Source organism: Mus caroli, unplaced genomic scaffold (assembly GCF_978045245.1).
Source record: "Mus caroli unplaced genomic scaffold, Mus_caroli_1 scaffold_10, whole genome shotgun sequence".
Taxonomy (NCBI): domain Eukaryota; kingdom Metazoa; phylum Chordata; class Mammalia; order Rodentia; family Muridae; genus Mus; species Mus caroli.
In genome coordinates this window covers 26778525-26801126 of record NW_028227265.1, presented here as the reverse complement: position 1 = coordinate 26801126, position 22602 = coordinate 26778525, and the positions used below count along the sequence as shown (strand labels likewise).

Sequence of the window (22602 nt, the reverse complement as noted above, 5' to 3'; positions counted from 1 at the left end):
CAGCTTAGAGACAGACACCGTTTGTTATCTCCACCTCCCCTTAGAACAAAACATACTAACTATACTTAGAATTACAGACACAATTTGTCAAGTACTGTTGGACTCTGAAATGCTTCCAAAGGCTCAGATGTCGCAGCTCTGATCCTTAATGCATCAATATTTTGAGAAGGAGCTTTGGGGTGAGTGACTCATGAGGTCTAGGATTTTATCAATGGCGTACTCCATTCACTGTTTGCTAATTAGATGGGCTATAGGCAAGTAATTGAAACATAGAGGTTGGGATCTAGCTGGAGAAAGTGGTTCCCTGGAGTCTCTATCCTAAACCTCAACCTTCTTATGCACTCTTGATGCTTCCCAGCCACTATGAGATGAAGAGTGCTGCTCACCATGTGCTAATCATCTTGTTCTGTCTCACCAACATCCTGGTAACTATGTGACTACAAGCTGAAACCTTCAAAACCATGGGCCATATAAACCCCTCTCTGTAACATGCATCCCTCCAATACTTTGTCATAACTAGGGAAAGCCAAGGCAAGTATTCACTGAGCACCTGCTATGTGCTGCCTTCACTCTAATTGTATAGAAAACTCTGTCCAACAGCTGCAGCCTGCACTGAAGTCACAGATAAGATTATAGCGAGGGAACTGAATACAATTCATTTAAACCCCTTTGTCACTTGAACCTTTGATCAATTCTATATATACAGATGAGACTCTCATGCTGTAACAAAACTGAATGAACTGATAAAACATAAAGCCATGATCAAAGGAGGATGTGTGTTTTTGCTATTGTTATTGCCACAGTGGGAAATAGACTTTAAATAATTCTGCCCTCTAAGCCCAAAAGAAAGGCCTCAAAATATAAAGAGAGACAGAAGTCAATGTTGTAAACTCTGATATCTTAATAGCAACATAGATATGGATCAATAAATCAGAGAACAGATATTTACAAGTTAACACATAAATAACTCTTTGCCTTGCTTCCTGGATGTTAACTATAGTGTCTTCTGACTTTCCAGGTCTCCCTTCCAAACTACTTTAGATTTCCCATCACAGCACAAGAATCCAGTCACATCATCTGTTTATTTATCTTAAAAAGCACAGTATAAGTGCCCTAAGAATTCTGTGATTCTGTAAAGGTTGGTGGGCTTTATTTTGTTTGCTCTTCTAAGGAGCCAAGGAGGCACTGGGGATTAAGAGATAGAAATAACTACACAGGGAGATTTAAGGAAATCTCTCAGCTGAGATGAGCCCAGAGCCAGAAAGAGTTCCTAAGAGTGTCATAGAGGACATAATGAGGACTAGCAGACTAGAAGATCTCCATCTGTACACCCTACAACACAAAGGGCCCTCACAGGGCAACAGTCAAATCTCCGTAGCAACCCACACTGGCGCCTCTGGAGACATAATTATTATGACAAATGACTTTTTTGTTCAATTTGATGTGGACATTACAGTTAAACTAGCACATTTCCTCATACTTGATTGAGGCCATGTGAATGTTACCCTCAGTACTCCTTGGTAAGAAAGCCACCTGAGACTTGAAAGGAGGGGTAGAAATATAGGTAACTCCACTCTCCTCCCAAATTTCTAGGCTCTGAGTCCAAATCAACAGGAGAAAGTTCACACCACAGTGTGCAATCAATGTCAGCTCCTCAAAAGAAAACTGTCTTCTGAAAAAAACTAACGTGGGCTAAATGATTTCCTGTGCAAATGTAAAATCCAGAAGACAAATACCTGGATAGTTTGGGTGTGATGGTTTGTATATCCTTGGATCAGGGAGTGGCACCATCTGAAGGTGTGGCCTTGTTGGAATAGGTGTGACCTGGTTGGAATGGGTGTGTCACTCTGGGTGTGGGTATAAGATCCTCACCCTAGTTGCCTGGAAGTCAGTCTTCCACTAGCAGCCTTTGGATGAAGACATAGAACTCTCAGCTCCTCCTGTGCCATGCCTGCCTGGATACTGCCATGCTCCCACCTTGATGATAATGGACTGAACCTCTGAACCTGTAAGCCAGCCCCAATTAAATGTTGTTTTTTATAAGACTTGCCTTGGTCATGGTGTCTGTTCACAGCAGTAAAACCCTAACTAAGACAGAAGTTGGTACTGGGAGTGGGGTATTGCTGTGATAGGCCTGACCATGCTTTTATTTGAAAGAATGTGGATTTTGGGACTTTGGATTTGGAAAGCAGTGGAATGCTTTAAATGGGGCTTAATGGGTCATCCTAGTAGGAATATAGAAGACTTTGTTGCTGGGATTGATTTGAACTGTGTTGACCTGGCCCAAGAGATTTCAAAGGAGAAGAATTTCAGAATGTGGCATAAAGACTGGTTTTGTGGTATTTTGGTGAAGAATGTGGCTACTTTTTGCCCTTGTCTGAAAAGTTTGCCTAAGGTGTAGAGACTTGCACTAGTTCCATTGACAAAAGAAGTTTCAAAAAAGCCCAGCAGAGACTTTGTTCTCTGGTTAAGTCTTATGAAGAGAAGTATGAACAAGCATAGCAAGCTTAGAAAGGCAAAATATAAAATGTATGGTTTGAGTACTAAAGGCATACCAGGAAGTGAAATGGAGCAAAATCTTGTGTTCTAGGAGATAACAGATTAAGGGAGTGGGACCTTGGGGCAAGATTATACCCAGCTTAATTAGATCCAGGCATGGTGGTACACACCTTTAATCCCATGAGATAGGCATGCTGATCTCTACATTCAAGGTCAATCTACAGAGCAAGAACCAGGATAGCCAAGCTTAGGCAGTGAAAGATTTAGAAAACATAAAGCTAGTGATAATGTGATAGTACAAGGGAATCATGTTCTAGTTCCTGTAAGCAGCAGAACTCGGCAGCTTCAGCCATGTGGCTCTGGCTCTAGAGTTAAGAATGGGAGGAACCACTGGGAAAATTGTTGCTGGTTAGCTAAGGAATTAGCAGTGATTAAGAAGAGACCAGCATTACTGAGGTGAAATCTTCTGGAAATTATTTTCTGGGAGCACAAAGAAGCTGTGTTCCAGAGATACCCAAGGTTGTACTTCATGCTGCGGCTGGACTTGGTAATGTGTAAGAGTCACTCAGGTGGTACTGCTTGTGAAGGAATGAAGGGATCATGGAGAGAAGCTGAGGCTTAGCACTGTGAGAGGCCAGGGAAGGCCATTGGAGAAGGTGAAGCCTCAGCTGTAGTTGATGGTCCAGGACTGAAGGGGTCATGCAAAGAATTTGAGGCTTGGCACCCTGAAGAGAGCCTATGAGAGGCTAATGGTGAAGCCTAGTTGGAGTGGAACACCCCAGTGTATTGGAGATGTCAGTACCATGGGATGATCACAAAGAACAGCAGCCATAGCGGAGTGGATCAACCTGAGCATAGAGTGCTACAGAGCACAGAGATGGAAAAGTGATGCCAGCCCTTAGGAGGAGTCCAAAAGATCAAGTGGAATCCCAGACACTGAAACAAGAAGCTGTAACATTGAAATTGCCTTGGAGACTCAAAGATGTTAAAGATGCCAGATCCATGGGATACATGCTGAGGAAAGCTGCTAACAGGGAGTGGAACCAGCCCAGGAGAAAGCAGTTTGTTGCAGTCAACATAGATGAAAAATGAGTGGAGATCTGAAGACCGCTTTGACATCAGCCATGGAGATGCAGTTTGGAGTTTGCCCAGCTGGTTTCCTGCCTTGCTTTGGGGATTACAGTTAATTGAGTTGAATGAATCTCAGAAGAGACCTTGAACTTTGGACTTTAAACATTGTTGCGACCGCTATAGACTATGAGGACTTTGAAAGTTGGACTAAATGCATTTTGCATTATGCTATGTTTAAGTATGGCCCCCATAGACTCATGTTTTTGAACAAGTCTATGGGGACCAGGGAGTGGAATGTGATGGTTTGTATATCCTTGGATCAGGGAGTGACACCATCTAAAGGTGTGGCCTTGTTGGAATAGGTGTGACCTGGTTGGAATGGGTGTGTCACTGTGGGTGTGGGTATAAGATCCTCACCCTAGTTGCCTGGAAGTCAGTCTTCCACTAGCAGCCTTTGGATGAAGACATAGAACTCTCAGCTCCTCCTGTACCATGCCTGCCTGGATACTGCCATGCTCCCACCTTGATGATAATGGACTGAACCTCTGAACCTGTAAGCCAGCCCCAATTAAATGTTGTTTTTTATAAGACTTGCCTTGGTCATGGTGTCTGTTCACAGCAGTAAAACCCTAACTAAGACATTGGGTATTTTCCACAGCAAGCAAACATGAGCATGTCTCCAAGACTAATAGTATTCCAATATAGTTAATCAGTTCCCACTCTTACTCATAAAGCTTCAATGTTCTTTGTTTCAAAAACTATTCACTTACTCAAGCTTGGTGACACATTTTGGAGGCTTCAGGCAGGGATGAGAATTAAATCCTTGAATGCCCAATGGTCTGCCATTCATTTAGCTTTCTATTTTATTTTGGTTTGGTTTTTACCAAAATAAAAATATGATGCCAGCAAGCTAGATTAGGAAAAGAGTGTGCAGTCAAGCAGGGCATAAGAACATCTGTCTATGTGTACATTTTAAGCAGAACTTAGCTGTTCTTTTCCATATTTCCCACATAGCTTGCAATCTAGTCTTCTACAGAGGAAATGTGAATCCAGGCAAGGTATGTAGCTTATTGGACACAGTGAGTTAGTTGAAAATGAAGGGCTTGGTAAAGAGATACATCCAGTGGTATCCAAATAGAACAGACCAAGGAATATAAGATTATGGTCGATCAAAGCACAAAGCATAGACATCTGGTGCCCTTTGTTGATTTGTGCAAATCTCTGCCATGTGTTTGCAATTACATTAGTTTTGAAGTGTTTTCTTGGAATGTCAATTTCAGTTCTGTTGCCTCTTAATGTACTCCTGAAATCCAATTTAGATTATTTATTTAAATACATTAATGAGTATATCTCTATAAAAATTTACCACAACTCCTGAAATGTGACTTTCTTCTCTATCCTTCAGATGGATCCTATCACAAGTAGATAGCAACTACTGATGGATCAAAATTAAGTGCACATGCCTTCCTTCAACAACTCTTACAGCACACTGTAAACTCTGAGTATGATATGTGTACTATGATGTGACACCCTTGGTGGCATCCTCCTTTCACCATGAGAGGGCTGGACAGAAGCCCAATCTTCAGAAGAGAATATGAATCTTAGAAATACAACTTCTTCCTGTCTAACACTTCTCTTTAAAATATTTAAGTTGTGTGAACACATCACAGAAAACATAACACTCTGTGTCATCTTTAAATTACCCTGGGTTGGGATCGTGCCAAGAACACATCAATCCTAGATGAAAGTGGGAATATCACAGGAAAAGTTTTTCAGAGCATTTCAGTCCTGAATTCAAATCCTCTAAAATTGTCTTCATGCCATTTCAGGCGCTTATTACAAGGCTATCATGAAAAATCAGTGAAATAAGTTACAGAAGGTCTGGTTCCAGGCACTGAGTCAAGAACTTCATAAGGATCTATGAATGATCAGTGGTAAATTTCACGAATCACCCAGTAGAAACATCTTAAATCTGTTGGCTGTAACAGAGTACAAAGCACAGAAACTCTGTGCTCAAATTTGTGTCTTTCCACTTTTCAACTACATAACATTATGAAAAATATTTTGGCCATCCGTCATCTTACTTTCTACCTTTTATAGATGGAGATAATTATAATTTCCACCTCATTGAGGTTGAACTAAAGATGGATAGAGGTAATTCGTGGAAAGTGCTGAGCATAGTGTGTTCATTTTAGCTATTACAAAAGTGCCTCAGTCAATATGGAGCATCTACGCCATGGTTCTCCTCATGCAGACTTTATCCCTGAGAGTTTTGCTTCTTCCTATTATTTTTTTGTCTATTCTGGTCCTGAAATTACTTAACAAAAACACTTGACACTCCCCTGTTTAATATCTTTAAAAAAAGAAAAAGAAAAATCTTCCCAGTATTTAAGGAATAATACCAAAGCCTTGAAGTTGATATTCAGGTATCGCTTTCATAAAGAGGTCTAAGCTTGGGCGCCACTACTACGAGGGACATCTACTCTGTTCAGACAAACAACATCTGTGCATTCACATCCTGCTACTTTGGTTTGAGTGTCCCCTGCTCTAGAATCCTAAGATGTGAGGGTCAGCAAGCACTAGGTCAAATGATTTCTGAATAAAGATTTGAGAGCCAGGCTATTTTAGAGCTGGACAGTCCCCAAAATACCACTTTACAGATGAGAAGACTGAGGTCAGTTGGCTTTCCATGGTCTCCGAGCTATTTATCAGCAAAGCCTTTACTGCACTGCTGGTCTGCCTCCAGGGAAAGAACCACAGGGCAGCCTATTAGGAAAAATATTTGTCAGCAATTGGCCACAAAGTTGCTGACAAATGATCTTTGTCCATTTGTGAGAAATGGGACAGGAGGTATACACCTAGTAAGAAAAGAACATAAGGCTTGTTTTGCTGTATCCCTTACACCTCAGGCTTGCAATGCAGGGAATGATGTGAGGAGGGAAGTGATGAAGAGAAAGCTTCTGAAATGCTTCCTTGTGATCTCACTACCTTTTACTTCAAACATATGGTATCTCTGGCTGGATTTGGTCCTGACTAATGCTCCCAAGTATGCTACTGAGATTTACAGAAGCTAGAGAATTTCTGAGATGTTTATAGTCAAAATGACAATGAATAAACACAAGAATCAACAATGCATTACTTTGAAGGGAAGTGTGCCTGGTTCTAAGAGCTAAACTGTGATTTTTCTCTAAGATAATAATTCTTAGAGTGGCATTTCATTTATATAGTGCTGTTTAGCTCTCTAAAAATAATAGCGAAAATGAAAACTATGACTTATAGCACAGCTGTGTCTACGTACCATGTATATATAGGAGAGTGAGGTGGCATAAGACAAACATCTGTTTACTCTTCATGAATTTTAGGGGGAAATGTTGGGAGTTAGAATAGTCACAGATGGACAAACATCCTGGAATAGTATGGAGCAGATCCTAGAAGGCATTTGCACTGTGTGCATACCATTCGTACTCACCGAGTTCCATGAACTGGAAACTGTCAGCTACTTAGGATCAAAATAGAGGCTGTCATACTGCTAACAGATACGCAGACCACTCTGCACAGAAGCTGAGATGTGATTCAAGTTATTTCTTCATCTCGAGGACGTCTACTTTCATAGGTTTATCAATGCCCCAGAATCTCTATCTATTCTAAAATTTAGGATTTTTGCAATGACTTACAAGGCTCAAATCTATGGATCATTTTCTCCAGATAATTTCCCTGTCCTTTTCAAAAAACGCATTGCATACAAAGGCCAGTCTGTTATATTGCCTCCTCTAGGGAAACTCTGGAAAGAAAACCTTTTCCACTGAGCTATATGAAGAAGCTCTGCTAAAGTCCTAACATCCGAAGCTGCCTATAACACTGATGGTCAACCTAAGTCAAACTAATGTTTAAGGAAATTTCTTTGTGTTCCATTCTATACCCAGCACTCTATCCACCCTTCCAGCAGGATACAAAAGCCAAAACCCTCACATAAATATTTCAGTGAGCTCATTCCTCAAAGAGCCTTCCCCCCAAAAAAATGGGGAAATGAAGCATTTGGGGTTGTGGAGTTGAAAGAAATGAAAACAAACTCTACCTGGTTCAGATATAGCAGGGACACTAGAAAACAGGTTCTGGAAACCACCAGTAATTGCAGGTGAGTGTAGAATTAGAGCTGTGGACCAGACCCTGCCATAAAAATCAGGGGATACTGGCACCACAGCTATCCTTTCCATAAATGAAAGGCCACTACTACAGAGGCATGGCCTTTGCTGTATCACTATCTTTATGATGGAAGTGGTCCTTCATCAATAATATCAAGAGCTGTCCTGTCATCTCTAAAACCCCCATCTGCCCTCTTCTCCATCTCTTCCTCTTCTTTTCTCAATCTTGATTTCTCTGTGTTTGTACACACAATATATATTGAATACAAAGAAGTTGGGGCTGAGTTGTTGCTCTGGCTACCACAGAAACTACTAAAAGCACTTTCTGGTCATTTAAGACTGCAAGTAGAAAGAAGTTTCTTTTTATAGGAACTTTTTACAGGCGCTTATTCTCCAAACACTGAGAAGTGATTCTGTGACCAAGTAGAAGATCAAGCCAACAAAGCTATACATGTGCACCATGAGGAATGAGTTACAGACAGAAGGTGTTCTTCTGGCATACTGGATCACTCAGTTTGAAGTCTTGTATGATTTAATATGACTCTAAACCTGTTTGCAACGGGGTATCTCTGGGTTTATTTTCCTTTAGTCTGATTTTTGTCAAAAGATGTTGTTAAAACAACCTAACATATGAGATTAACAGTGATGACAGGGATGTTATATTCTCCCTAACAGAATTAAAATATTCTTCTAAAAATATTTGGTTTGCCAATTAAAAGGTAAATATAACTATGGAATTCAAAGGTGATTGTAATAATATATTGCCATGCACTGCATAAAGAATTTTTATATATTAATATAACTTTGTATCAGAACCACCTTATAAGGTAGATCACTACATGGTAGACAAATGAAAATGCAAAAAATAATTAAAAGAAATGAATGAAAGCAAAGAAAAGAAAAAGAAGAAAAAGAAAAAGAAAGGGAAAGAAAACAGACTTTCACAAGTGGCAGATACCAGGGCCTGGATTTGAAGTAAGGCAGCCTGGTTTTAGAGCTTATACTGCTCAGAAGGTGCCTTATCATGCCTTACATGTACACGGACAGGTGGAAAATGTGTCTGCACAGCAGTACATGAGGAAAAACAAATAAACAAACAAACTGTGGCGCATAAGTCCTTTGGGTGATGTGTCTGGCAATAAAAGCTAATGCAATGCAGCCTCAGGCTGCAATAAAAGAAGTGTATAGAAGAGAGCTGAGACTCTACAGTCTAGCTGCCTGGAGTTCAGTCTACAGTCCTTTCCTGTGGAGAGATTTGAGGGGAAAAATGAATGGGCTGTGTAATCTGGACATGTGACAATTGCAAGAAGCCACCCTGGAAGAAAAATAACAAATAGTCACAGTGTGGAGGGTGAGTTACTTCTATCCTACATGCCATCAAATTCAAACAACCTAACCTTCAGAGTCTGAATTTGGCTAGGCCTAAGGAAGTATTTCTAGCAGTGGTGTATGTCAATGTGCCAATGGTATTCTTTTAGGCACAATAAGGTGCACACCAGGAAGGGCATCACAGCATCTCTAGGGTGTGATAGGAAAACAGGACCACTTACTGGCACAGTGCTTTAGTTTAGATAACTTCTAGGGTTCCTACCTAATATTCAGGCATTCAGTTATATCATACCTTCTGAACGTCATCTTTGCTCACTGAGCTGTAAGTCCTTTCTTCAGCCCAATGTGCTAATGTCTCCTTCTTTTCCATCACTGCCTTCTACAACCTCAAGTTTTGTAGAGGAGTCTGAATAGTTTCTGCATTCTGGGCAATATCGACTCACTGAGAAAATATTCTTGTGGTTTTTTTTCAACAACTGTATGTTCAACTCACAGTCTTTGATGACAAAGTCATTCATATAGCAACAGCTCTTTATAGAGTGCACTGTGACACTTGCGGTAAATAAATTATAGTCACTACTACAGCCTGGATTTTGACTGCCTCTATTGATCCAACACACACACACACACACACACACACACACACACACACTTACACACACACACTTACACACACACACACACACACACACACACACGTGTGTGTGTGTGTGTGTGTGTGTATGTGTGTGTTACTTTCCCTAATATAGTGCTATGGAAAAATAAAGGAAATTCCAATAGGTGGGGCCCTAATGGGAGGTCTTCATATCATTGGCAGCTTGGTGGGGACAGTATGACCCAGATCTCTTTTGTCCTCTTCTTTTTATTTCCTGATAGTGAAATAAGATGGCCCCTATCCCATGATTCAGTCTCACCACCATAGGCTGCTCGCCATAAGCCAAACTGAAAGAACCAATCCATCATAGCTTGATTAAAAGTGTGAGTGCAAATCCGCTTCCTCCTTATAAACACGTCACCACTAGTACAATATGTTAGTGACAGGAGGCTGAGTGTCACAAGTAACACTTTCAGTTTATCCTCAAGAGAACCACGGACATGAAGCAGCCTGGGAAAAATCACTACACAGCAGGAAAGAGCTCAAGGCTACGACCAAAAAAGGCCGAGACCGACTACAAAATACTATCAAATGGCATATCAAATTGATGACAGATTCCTATGTAAGAGTCATGTAAAGTCTTACAGCTTAGCTGGCCAAGGATTTGACAGGCTGTATGTATCTTTACACAGCCTTGAGTTAAATAATGTTTAAAAAATACCAGGTCTAGATTTAATAAATATACCAAATACTAGTACATCTATTAAAATTAATTTTAAATTAAATACATGCGCCATGTCTCACACACACACACACACACACACACACACACACACTGCATGCATGTATGCTTGTCTAAATGCACTTGACTTTTGCTTGTAGATAGAGAAAAGAGATTGTGTGAAGAGCAAGGGCAGCTCACTCCATTGTCCGCAGGGGCACTACTCTTTGCTCTGGAATTTCCATGTGATTTTGGATTTTGCTTCAGCACCTTGTCTCTCTAGGAAGGCTGACTGGAATAGTGGATGCTTTGCTTAATGGCTTCATACATCTGACTTCTAAGGGTTCTATTTGATAAACCCGAGTCCTCAGCCTTCATTACAAGAGAGAATCCACCTCCTCAGCTACCATGATCATCGTCCAGCAGGCAGCAGCCTCTGGCATCCCTTTTGTCAGATTTCAGGAGTGAGGTGGTGGAAGCTGATAAAAAATGACCATGATGGAAAATCTGGAAGCCATATCTCATCAGTTTGGTTAGACACTGAATGACAAGAACATCCCAACAGGGTAGCCAAGCTTTAGTGACTGATGCCTGAATCCAAGATTTGTTTGTGATCTGCTCCAAAACACCAGAAATGGATGTTTCCACTTCTTGTGAGATGATGACTATGACAAGTCGGTGCATTTATGGGTAGGAAGTCTGAGAGTGTGTGGAATCCTTTTTAGCATAATACTGTACTGGCTTAGTGAGCAATAAAGTCTGGAGATCAACCGTTATGGAAAACCAGTTCCTAATATCTGTAAGGCTGTCAGGGAGAATGAGAATATGCTGAGAAACAAAATGAAAGAAGTTACACAAGGTAGCGCTTCAGCTCCTCCTTCAGTAGACAGAGCACTTTTTTTTTTAACTTATTCACTTTACATTCCACTCACTGACCCCCTCCTGGACACCCCCTCCCACAATCCTTCCCCTACTCCCTCCCCATCTCCTCTGAGCTGGTGGGATCCTCCCTGAGTAGCCCGCTACCCTGGCACATCAAGTCGCTGAGGCTAGGGGCATCCACTCCAACTGAGGCCAGACAAGGCAGCCCAGCTAGAAGAATATAGACAGCATTTTCATAAACAATGCTAATGAATCCCCTACTGCTTCCTGGTTTCCTGAGAGGTGGTTAACAGGCTGCCGTCCATGAGACATTTAGGATGCTTGTAAGATCGTTGGCAAGAAGAAACCCTGCTGAGGAGAGGTAAACCAGAAGCTCTTAGAAGCTCCCTTTTATGGGAAAGATGTGGGACTGCTCAGGTACCATGGTCACACGATTATCTCATGTCTTCTGTCATACATTTTGTCCACGATTAGTAGGAAGGTCCAGACATTTGACACACATCCCATGTAGCAGGAAACTGGAGCATTGGGATTTGTAGATTTGCAAACTTAGCCTTGAGTGTCCCAAGTTTCCCTGAGAGCTCTCTATCTCTGTCTTTGTTAAACAGTTAGTTACTGATCCCTGGTCCCATAGAGGCTATATAGGATTATAGAGGGATGGGGTCAGCACAATGACACATAGTAGGATCTCAAAAAAAATGGCCTTCTCTGTTAATCCCCATTACCAGGTGAATACAGCAGATAGGATATTATTGTTTATTGGTGGGAAAGGGCTGGCTAGAACACTGGCCTGGGGCAAGAAGTCCTCTCAGGGAGGCTGCAGCACACAAAGCACAGTCTGCTTGAGATATAGGGTGTGAAAATGGTTGGGAAACCAGTAAGGGATGTGAAGAGGGTGAGCCCCCTGGATTTCTTAACTAGAAGTCACGTCACTATGTTCTTTTCTGGGCCCACAAAAGATAGACATCACCAGGTGGGGTACAAACTCCTTCAGTTGCTGTCTGTTCAGGAGTTAAAATTGTCACTGGGCCATCCCTTTGAAATCCCAAACTACATTTACCTGAAAAATAAACAGGAACAGTCTTGAAATTGAGACGATTTATCAAGAGACTAATTATCTTTTAAGCTAGTCTGGAATAGTAATGAGCCGTTTTTACACGAAAGCAGAACCCTGATGGATATCAGCGTATCACGTGCTCAGGCAGCTTTCCCAGGAAGATGTTACTGCAGGGTAGCATCCCACAGCAACCCATATGTGAAACAAGCAGTGGAAATAAGGCTTGCAAAGGTATAAAGGAGGCCTGGGCCCTTTAAAAGCAGTAACTATCTCTAAAATCTCCACTGCCTCCTGAATATTCTAAACGGAAAAAGGATGGCTCACTTAAACACATGAAATCATTCAAAACAGGCAGGCGCTAACGAACACTCCATCACTTACTGAGAGATGCCCCAATCTAGAGCAAAGATTTACATCTAATCATTGAAAGTAGGAGCTGCTGGCTGTCATCGTTAGTCTAGAAAACCAAATCCCAGTTCTGTGTGCGGGGGAAGGGCTGTGTGTATGCACACAGGCACATGCATGGTCACAAGCCCAAGGACACATGTGTACATGCCAGAGGAGGCCACAGACAACTTTCAATCCCCCAGGTGTCATCTACCTTGTCTTATGAGACAGGGTCTCTCATTGAACCTGGAGCTCACTCATAAGCCAGGCTGGCTGACCAGTGAGCCAGGCATATTTATCTGTCTCCACCTCCTAGAGCTGGGATTACATGTGCATGCCACTGGCATTTCTAGGGATTGAACTCAGGTCTTTTTGCTCAGCAAGTCCCTTGATTGACTGAAGTGTCCCCTCAGCCCCAGGGTCTAAGTTCTGTAGTCAGTAGCTTCAGTTTTTATTGGGGCTCAGTAGTCACCGGGCAATATGGTTTTTCCTTTCAAGCAGTCTCAGAACACAGATATTACTGTGAGGTCTGTGTTTTCAGAAAAGGCATCCGAATCTTCACATCGTTTGAGGGTTAGTCTTCACCGGCTACCCATAAACAAAGAAACTTTGAATGCAGGCTACTTAAAGTTCTGAGAAGATGTGGCTGGGACCAGGATCAGCTCAATGGTGTGTTCTCCATGAAGAGCATGTGTGGCAATTAAGAAACAGCCCTGAGTAATCAAAATCAATAATACTTAATGCTGTATTTTAAAGTCAAAATTACTGGAAAAGGACCTGGAGAGATGATACAGTGGGTAACAGCACTTGCTGCTCTTACAGAAAACCTGGGCTCAGTTTCCAGCCCTGACATGGCAGCTCACAGCTCTCTTTCACTCCAGTTCCAAATGATCTCATGCCTTCTTCCAGCCTCCATGGGTGCAACACACACACACACAGAGAGAACGCATATATAGACCCACAATAAATAAATGAATAGTTTTGAAGAGAAATGGAAAAAACCATGATGAATAAAAGACAAAGCTTTAAATAATGGCATGTTTAACCCTGCAAATACAGGCCTGAGCTCACTTTCCCTGTCCTCATTGTCACCATGATGCTGAGCAAGGCTACCACCATGATTAAATAACTGGGTCAAACTTCAGCAATGATGAAAACCACCCTACCTCTTTCACCACATGCTCACAGGCAAAATGTTCCCAAAGACCACAGTGAGTGCCCTCAGTTTAATCATCAGAGCCAGTCACACCAAGCTTATTCTTATTTAGAAGTATAATCTAACATGGAGAGCCATGGCCTCTCCTCAAATTCTCCATTCACTGGTGGAACCTGAGGAGAACTGGAAACAGATCTCCAGGTGTCTGAAATTAAGAGGAGGGAGGAGCTTGCTCTCATAACTAGGTCACCATTATATGGAGGGTGACACTAGTCCTGAAGTCATTCCTTATAAAAGATCTGAACAGTGAGAGCTGAGTTTAATGTGTAAAAGTCACTCCAGTGGGATGGGCCAGATCAGGGGATAAAGGCTTCTCTCCCCATCTGCAACAGCATAGAGAATCTGATAAGAAAGCAATGTCCATTCACAAATACTCTTCAAGGAGTCACAACTACAGAAGCCACACAGTAAGGCCCTGTTCCCTGGCAGAAGAGTCATTTATGGAAACTTCCAGACTCAGCCCCCAAAATGCTCTACCTGGGGACTTTGGAAGATCCAAGAAAAATAAGAGAGAGCGCTTTAGAGAAAGTTGATAACCCCGCCCCATTTTTCTCTCACACCCTCTCTGATTTCTTCCCCTTATCCATCTCTTCACCCTCAGAGTCCTTTCTCATTTAGCATCCTTAGGTACCAAATTCTTTGCCTGACTTGAAAACGTCAATTAACTGTTAGGTTATGGAACAACAGTTTCTATAGGGAAGTATCCCAGATGTCTACAAATGCCCTCCCACTAAACCAAATGACAATGAAAATTGGTTTACAGTACCAATGTGCACTATCCCAGAGCCCTGAAAATGTAAAATTGCCATTTCTTTAGATGTTAAACCAACTGTCAGGTGGTGAGTGAGCACCAGTTTACAAAACACTTCATCTTACTTTCCACTAAGTGACTTCATAGTCCCTCCCATAATCCATTTGCATTGATTCCATCTCCATCAAATGCCCACAGATTCCAACACAGCTCAGAGCTGCTAAGAATTCTACTGCTGAACTACCAGGGAAGCAACTCTATTCGGTAAATAAATAAAAAATAAATAAATAAATAAATACAGAACTATCCACTTAAAGCTGTACTTATTTTTAATAGATTTTTCCTCTTGATTATGACATAGCATTAGCTCTTCAGTTCTCCTGAACGGTAGCAATGACACCACCAAACAGTAACAAATATAAGTTTCTACAGCCCCAAATATGCAATTTAATCATAAACTATCCTTTCCGTATCACTGAAGAAAGGAAGAAAGAAAGAGAGAAAGAAAGAAGAAAAGAAAAAAAAAGAAATAACCGTTAATGATTAAACCCCAGTGATTGAGGACTAAACTTCAATTAAATTTTATTCTGTGATAAAGTTAGGTTTTATACAGCAATATCAGGAATGAGTTAAGAATAAGAGTAAAGCATCTACTGCTGTATTAAAACTGCATACTCCAAAGTGCTTACCAAAAATTAAACTGCACTTATTTTATTTATTTACTTATTTATTTTGCAAACTGCAAGTGTCTTGCAGATGTCTTTAAAACCTCTTGAAAGAAGAGGTAATGTTATTAAAGACACAGCAGGACTACTCCCCTCCCCCACTTCTAATTCATCCTGTTCTCCTTCCCAAATCAAAATGCTCTTCCTACCACAAACAAACAAAAACAGTATCACCTATTCATCCATCTCCATCCATCCATCCATCCATCCATATATCTGCACATCTGGCACATAGCTGCCTCGATGACAGCTAACGTTAGTTTTATCATCGGCTCAACCCCAAGCCTCAGGCTTTGTCTTAGACAATGTCAACTCACAAAAATTCCCAACTTTCTAGCAAAGTCCAAAGAAGGATGAAAAGACTGTCGGTAACAAATCCTCCCACTCGGAAGACGCTCATGCACACAATCTAACGGAGCAGAGCCCGAGCTGCGGAGACAGGAATCTGGCCTCTCCGCAGAGGTGCAGACAAGACTAGAAACAAAACTGCTTTTCACGGTGCCCTCAAAAAGCAGAGGGGCTCCTTGTCGAAAGTTAGAGAAGGTCACTATTGCCCTCTAGTGGCCAAAAGTGCAATCTTCCGCAAAGTAGTCCATTTCCATAGATGCACAAGTCTCTCAATGTCAGTGCAAATGTAAAGCAGGAAGATGTTTAGTTATCCTCCTTCACTCTGTTCTTTAGTCCTTCCTACATAGAGAGGAAACTCTAGATGACCATCATAGTCATTCTGATGGACTGGTGAATGCAGACGAGGAAATTAAAATGTTTCCAACTTTCTCCTGTTTTTCCTTTCTTCCTCCAACAAACCTGTGGATTTTGTTCCTTTTTTTCCATTAAAATTTAACTTATACTTTTAGTTAGGCTAGATATCTTTATATATTTCTGGAGCACTAACTCTGAAGTGGAAACATTGACGTCTTCAAACTATAAATAAAGAATGTGAACTCTTGATATATTAGCCAATGTCTGATGAAGTAATGACCAATTTCATAAAGGAAAAATTCACTGCATGTATATTTTGATGCAGTAAAATCGCTCACTAGCGATCATATAAATTAAATGAATATTTCTAAGGAAATACTTAGAAATTCATAGCAATTCTGGGGAATTGATTATGCGAGAAAAAGTTCACTGCCTTCCCTTAACTCCATGAAGTGTATTTTGTAATTATTAGTCAGTGAATGGGTACACTATAACCAAAGTTTTAAAAAGTCAGTGTTGAAAATAGGCTCAAATAAACATAGCAGACTTTTGAGCTTCCAACATAAAAGCACTGGGGTTGAAGACTAAAATCAGATGTGTAGCCCTTGTTTAGATGGTTCGGGAACAGATTTCAATATTGTAGATCAAAGTTTATGTAGATTGTCTGATTCCTAGGCTATTGGCACTTATAGGAAAGGTTTCCAGACACTCAGAGCTTGTGGGGGTGTAGGTTTTGTGACTGTAAATCAAGCCATGAAGTCAATGTCATGGTGATTCCCTCCCATATGAGGGTCTCCAAACCTGAATCCTGACAAAGCAGCCATGTAATTCTATTCAAAGTGAAAGAAAAACCATGAATTATGAAGACATGTGCATTAAAGGGGCATGAAATTGATCCACATTCCCCCAAATGATGACATAGCTCTCCAACTCTGCACCCTTCTCCCACAAATAAACATTCTGAAGCCACCACAGTAAATGTGGAAATATGAGTTCTGTGCCAGAGAGAGAGAGAGAGAGAGAGAGAGAGAGCTGTAGCTTTTACTTTTTATTTAAATTAACGAAAGATTGCATCTTAATTGAAAATAGAATTTAAGTTTCTAGTAATTTGCTGTGGTGCACTGATAAGGGTTCCGAACATAATGTAAATTCTGGAGTGTTATCAAGATGGCCCAGTGTTTCCACAAAAACTATTTTTAAAGGCTTTCTTTCTTTCTTTTTCTTTCTTCTTTTTGCTTTTGTTTTTTTCCTAGTATGCAATAAATCCACGTTAAACAAATTTCCAAGACTAGATCATCTGATTTCCATTCTTCCTAATTGTTTGTTCATCACACACACACACACACTCTCTCTCTCTCTCTCTCTCTCACACACACACACATTCCAGACATGAAGATTCTCTCTCTCTCTCTCTCTCTCTCTCTCTCTCTCTCTCTCTCTCTCTCTCTCTCTCTCTCCAGTTGACATCGCAATCAGGACATATAGAACTAATAATTAAAATAGTGTCAGTAACCATTGCTTGCTACTAAAGATACAAGTATAGACTCCAAGGGCTTCAATATATTTGTTGGGATGCAATGCCTTGTCTCAGAAGGCAAGATGTAAACCCCAGTTCCACACAGCAAAGTTTCCTGGCCTTTAGATGCCTCTCTCTGGTCTCTTCTGAGTGCCGATCACATTCCTTTGTACTAGGCAGGATAGATGTTTTGCACAGAGGGTTCGAATATGAGGGCCTAACTGGCCAACCCTAAAACTTAAGGGTCAGAGATTGTTTAAGGAACTTAACGTGCCTGTGGCTTCAGGGTCCCTCTAGTACTGGCCACAGCTATGCCCCTTTGTTTTGTAACTTTTATTCCTTTGTTCTGATAGAAGACCAAGCTGCCTGCAGCCGGGTTGAGCATCCCTTTCTAGGCTCTGTCTCCTTGCTTATGAGAGAAAACAATTCCAACATTATTGAAATGAAGGCCAGTCCCTTCACTTTTTTCTCTGCTACCCTTAAAGGCGCTCGCACTCAGTTCAGCCTCCTTAATATGCTGATGAGAGGGATCCTCGGTCCTGAGAACACATCTGTAGACCGGTCCCCAGAAATTCCAGACACCCCGCAAATCTCTGGATGTCTGCTAGGAGCCCTAGAGATAAGGAAATTGATCTATCCTCTCGCCAGATTAATTATCACTGCTTTCTGTGATTAAACCCAAAACTTACTGCTTTCTAGTCCACAGATAAAACCGATCAGGAGAAAATAGGAAAGGATTCGGAAGCCATCGTTAAAGATTTCTTGAAGAAGAAAAATGAAGGGGAGACTTTTAGACAAATCTCTACCCTCCTGCGGTGCCAGGCTTTCATTAACAAACCCACTCCCAGCCCTCAGGGACGACCCTCCGTCATGCAGAAATGGCACCGTTAAATAATTAGAAGATGCAATTTCTTCATAGCAGTGCGATAGCCCGTGAAATTCCTGCTGCATTATTAACAAAAAGCAACAGGGCTTCTTCGAACATTTAGCGAACCTTTCACCCGCGGAAGGCAGGAGTGCGGAACCCGGGTGAAATCCGGGCCTTGGCAAGAGAGAGAATTGGAAGCCTCCTGGGTCCCACTTTCTCCGGGGACCAGGAGCAAAAAGACCCTGTCAAGGCTAGGCTGGGTTGCGAGGGGAATTGGATGCTCCAGCAGCCTCCCGCTTCCCGCTGCTTCTTGCTCTCAGTACATCCCGGCTGGGAGGCCAAGCGCAGGGAGGGAGGCCGATTGTGAGATTGTGAGGAAACAGTGGAGGCTTGGAGCGCTCCGAGAGGAGGCGCAGGCTTTCCGGGAAGGTTTGATTCTCAAAGTTAACATTGACCCTAGAAAGCTTCCTCCAGTCCAAGCCAGAGTCTAGTCCGAGTCTGAGCCGCTCACAGACCATTCCCTGCACCACTGGGAGGTTAGGATGGGTGACTGAAGCCCCCGAAAAGGCGGGGGCTGGAGGGGCTAGCTCACACCGCAACCCCCAGCCTCTGAGCCGCAGTCCACAGACCCCGACCCACACTATCAAAGTGCGGCCAATCCAATCGCCGCTCCCTCCCGGCCGCCGGCTATCTTCTGGGCTTCCACCGCACTCTCTACACGGGCACCGAGTCTAGGGGAGCTTTTTAGGAAGGCGCGGGAGGACCCCCTCTAGGAACCCCGCAGAGAGCGATCTTATCTGGGGAACAGGCGCAGCGCGGGCGGGCACCGCACAGGGGTCGACTTTCCCTAGAGACATCACGGGAGCAGTCTGCGTGTCCAGAGCTCCGCTCTGCAGTTCCATGCCCCAACCCAAAGCAATCCCCCTGTGCTGAAGCCTTGGTGCAACAGCCCCCCCCCCCCACCCCAGGGGGGCAACAATCAAAGAACCGGGGAGCGCACATCTGGCGCCTCAAACCCCTGCTCTGCCTGCGTCCACAGCTGGCTGCTTCCCTTTTCTCAGATTTTTACCCCCCCCCCCAAAAAAAAGCCCTCTTGCTTTGCTTTACTGATCTCCATCAGCCAGCAACCTCCCCCTTCCGCAACAGTCTCTTTCAGAAGCAATTCTTTCCCCTTTCTGCTTACTCCGAGAAGCCCCATCTAGATAGGGTCTAGAGCCGAGCAGAGCGCCTCACCTGGGGCCCTTGCGGGTGGACACGACCTCCTGGCCGGCTGTCCCTGGCACTGGGCGAGCGCAGCGGTGTCAGCCCGGGCCCCGGTCCGAGTCCCATTCACAAGTCGGCGGCGGCTGCGAACGGCCCCCGCGGCATCTGCTCCTCGGCCCGCGACGCTCCCCTCAGCTGGCGGCGGCCGCGGAATGAGCCGCGGAGCGCGCTAGTGGCAGGAATGAGAAACCGGGGGGAGGTGACGGGCAGGCGGGCGGGTGAGGGGGGAGGAGGAGGGAGGCCGCCGCTGGGAGGGAAAGGGGGGCGGAGAGGAACCGAGGCTGCTAGACGCCGAGAATTGGGCCTGGAGGAGGCGATGGATGCCTACCCTGTCGGCGCTCCTCCCCCCCCCCGCCCCCGGGGCCCCGAGAGATGCCAAACCCAGGAATAGGTGGCCTGGCCGCCCCTCCTGCCCTGGGTCGCAGCGCTCCGTCTCCTGTGGGGGCTCAGACAGAGTCTGGAGCGACTGAAGTTGGGCTCCGGGGATACACAGCCAATCAGGAAGGACGACGGAGGGAAGCTGGAGAGGGCTTGAGAGCCCCCATTTTCCTCTTTTCCTGAAATCCGCTTCAGCTGGACAAGCTAGGGCCTCAACCGGCCCGCCGGAGGATGGATTGGATGGAAGGCATTGCCCAAGTACCGGAGGCAATCCGGAATTAGGGAGCGCATTCTAGGCTTTATCAGTTAGCACTCTGAAAATATCTCCACGTTGACCACTCCTGCCCAGCGCCCTCTCCCACGAACCTTCAGCACCCCAATATCTATCCTTTGAGAAATCCGCTTGCGGGGAAAGCGGTGAAGACACTAGACAGGGGCATTCGGACTTGAGAAGAATAGAGTTTTTCCTCAATGTTGTTCTACCCTACATGCAAAGCCTTCCTTAGGGTCAGACCCACCAGGACAGAGTCTCTAGCTTCTGTTCCAGCCAATTACAAGCAACACCCCCATCCGGCAGTTTCACTTGTTGCCTCCCAGAATGGACACCACAGAGCCCCTCAAGGCCCCAAAGAGAATGCCATTCCGCCAGAAGATGGGCCTACGTGAAGAAATACCCGCACCCTGACTCAGCCTCCTGTTTATATCTTTCTCACAAGAACCCAGCAAAGGAAACCCCAACCGTATTCCTGTCCACTTTACAGTGTCTGGGCAGAAGAACTGGAATAAAAAAAAAAAAAAAAAAAAAAAAAAAGCGCCAGGGACTGGGCGGGGCGGGGCGCTCTTGGTACCTAGAGCAGCGTGGGGACCCGCACCGTGACTGGGAACTAAGGATCCATGCTTCAGTGGGGACCTTGGATTAGGACAAGTTTCCAGTCTGGAAGATGTGGAAAGAGCAGAAGTAGAGTTTCCAGTGAGCGAAGGATAAAAAGGGATTTTTGAGGAAAGTCGCGGTGGCTTGGGAGTGGCGACCTCAGGAAAAGAACAATAAAATGACAAGGGACAAAAGCTGGACGATGCAGCAGAAGCAGGAAGACCCAAAGGGGGAGTTTAACAGGAATCAGAAGTTAAAAAAAGAAAAGAGGCCACCAATGGAAGAGAGCGCCAGGACCCAAAGCGCATGAGAAGGGCACTTGAGAACCCAGGGAGAACAGATGGTGGCTGAATCCCACCACCAAAGCACTTAGCCACCAGTCCGGGGGACCCGGAACTCTCACAGAATCCACGGTCCCCGTTGGGCTCCTGGAAATGAGATCAGGAACCAAGGCGCAGACAAGACCGCTGGAATATCTGCCCTGTGCTTGCGTTTTCCGCAGCATCTCCCGTCCCTGTGACACTAGGTGCTGCCCCTACCCCCCACCCACAGAAACCATACTGTTGGAAAGGAAGCGCCTGTCACTCCGTGTGGACGTGGCCTTTAAACTGCCCACTCTTTTGGGGAAAGGGGGCGCTAAGCTTTCAGCTACCCACTTCACTCATCTCCCAGCTTCCCTCTTCCCTCATTCCGGATCGTGCCCAAAGTTCCAGGCCTCCCACCGCCACCGCCACAACACTCGCCGCTGCTGCGTAGCAGCTGCTGGGCGCCGGAGGGGTGTGGGGGGAAGACTAGCAAGCGGGGAGGATCCCGTACTTGTCTGGAGACTGCGAGCTGAGCTTTCTACCCGCTCATCTTGGTGCAGGGACCTAAGCCCCTTCTACCACCATTGAGTTAGGTTTTCGCTTTCTTCTTGATTTCTTTGGCTCTGTCGTTTCATCTGAAGTCGGATCTAAGCCCTAAAACTTTGGGCACGTTCCAAACCACCACCGGAAGTCCCCACTGTAAAAGAACAGAGGGTCTGCTACCTAATCATTCCCACATAACAAGTGAAGTTACAGGGAGGGAGGAAGGGAAAGTGTCCCACTAACCCTGGCATTTATTACAGTTCCTGGATTTTCCAATCCTTACCGCGCTGCATGAAGGGAACGAGCAAAACCTACAGCTAACATCCATGTAACCTCTTGCTGGAACCTGCAGTGAGGAGAGCACCATGGAGGATAGGCTCATGGACTCCAGTTCGAGGTGTATCCCAGTCTGAGCCTGTTTACTTGTGATGGAACTTGAGCTGGACATGGCCCTTTGCTTTCTGTCCAGAGTTCACTAAGTGGCATTACTTGTCCTTTAGACTATCCATCCACTTCATGAACAATAGCATCATCGAATATTTACAATGAAGCTGAACTTCGCTTGGTAGGTTTCAAGTGGCGCTGCACACTTGAATCAACAGTCTTTGCACAATTCTACACCAAGGGTTCTTCTCAAAATCAGAAAAAGAAAAAAAAAAACCTGCCATACCAAAATAGTCATGTGAAATGTTCATACCTGCTTTAGTTCCAGTGGAGTGTATATGGGAATCAATAGCCAAGGAGAGATGAGGTGGACACGTAAGAGGTGATGTATCCATCC

At 43.9% G+C, this 22602-nt stretch overlaps 1 protein-coding gene across 1 annotated transcript in view; it reads right to left on the bottom strand.

Moving 5' to 3' along the window:
• The window catches only part of Cdh11 (cadherin 11), a 158161-nt gene extending 138250 nt beyond the window's left edge, over positions 1 to 19911 (bottom strand). The window contains exon 1 of the mRNA XM_029480445.2: positions 19695 to 19911. The gene's annotated coding sequence lies outside the window, so the exon portion shown is untranslated. The remainder of the gene's footprint in view (positions 1 to 19694) is intronic.
• Between the last annotated feature and the right edge of the window lie 2691 nt (positions 19912 to 22602).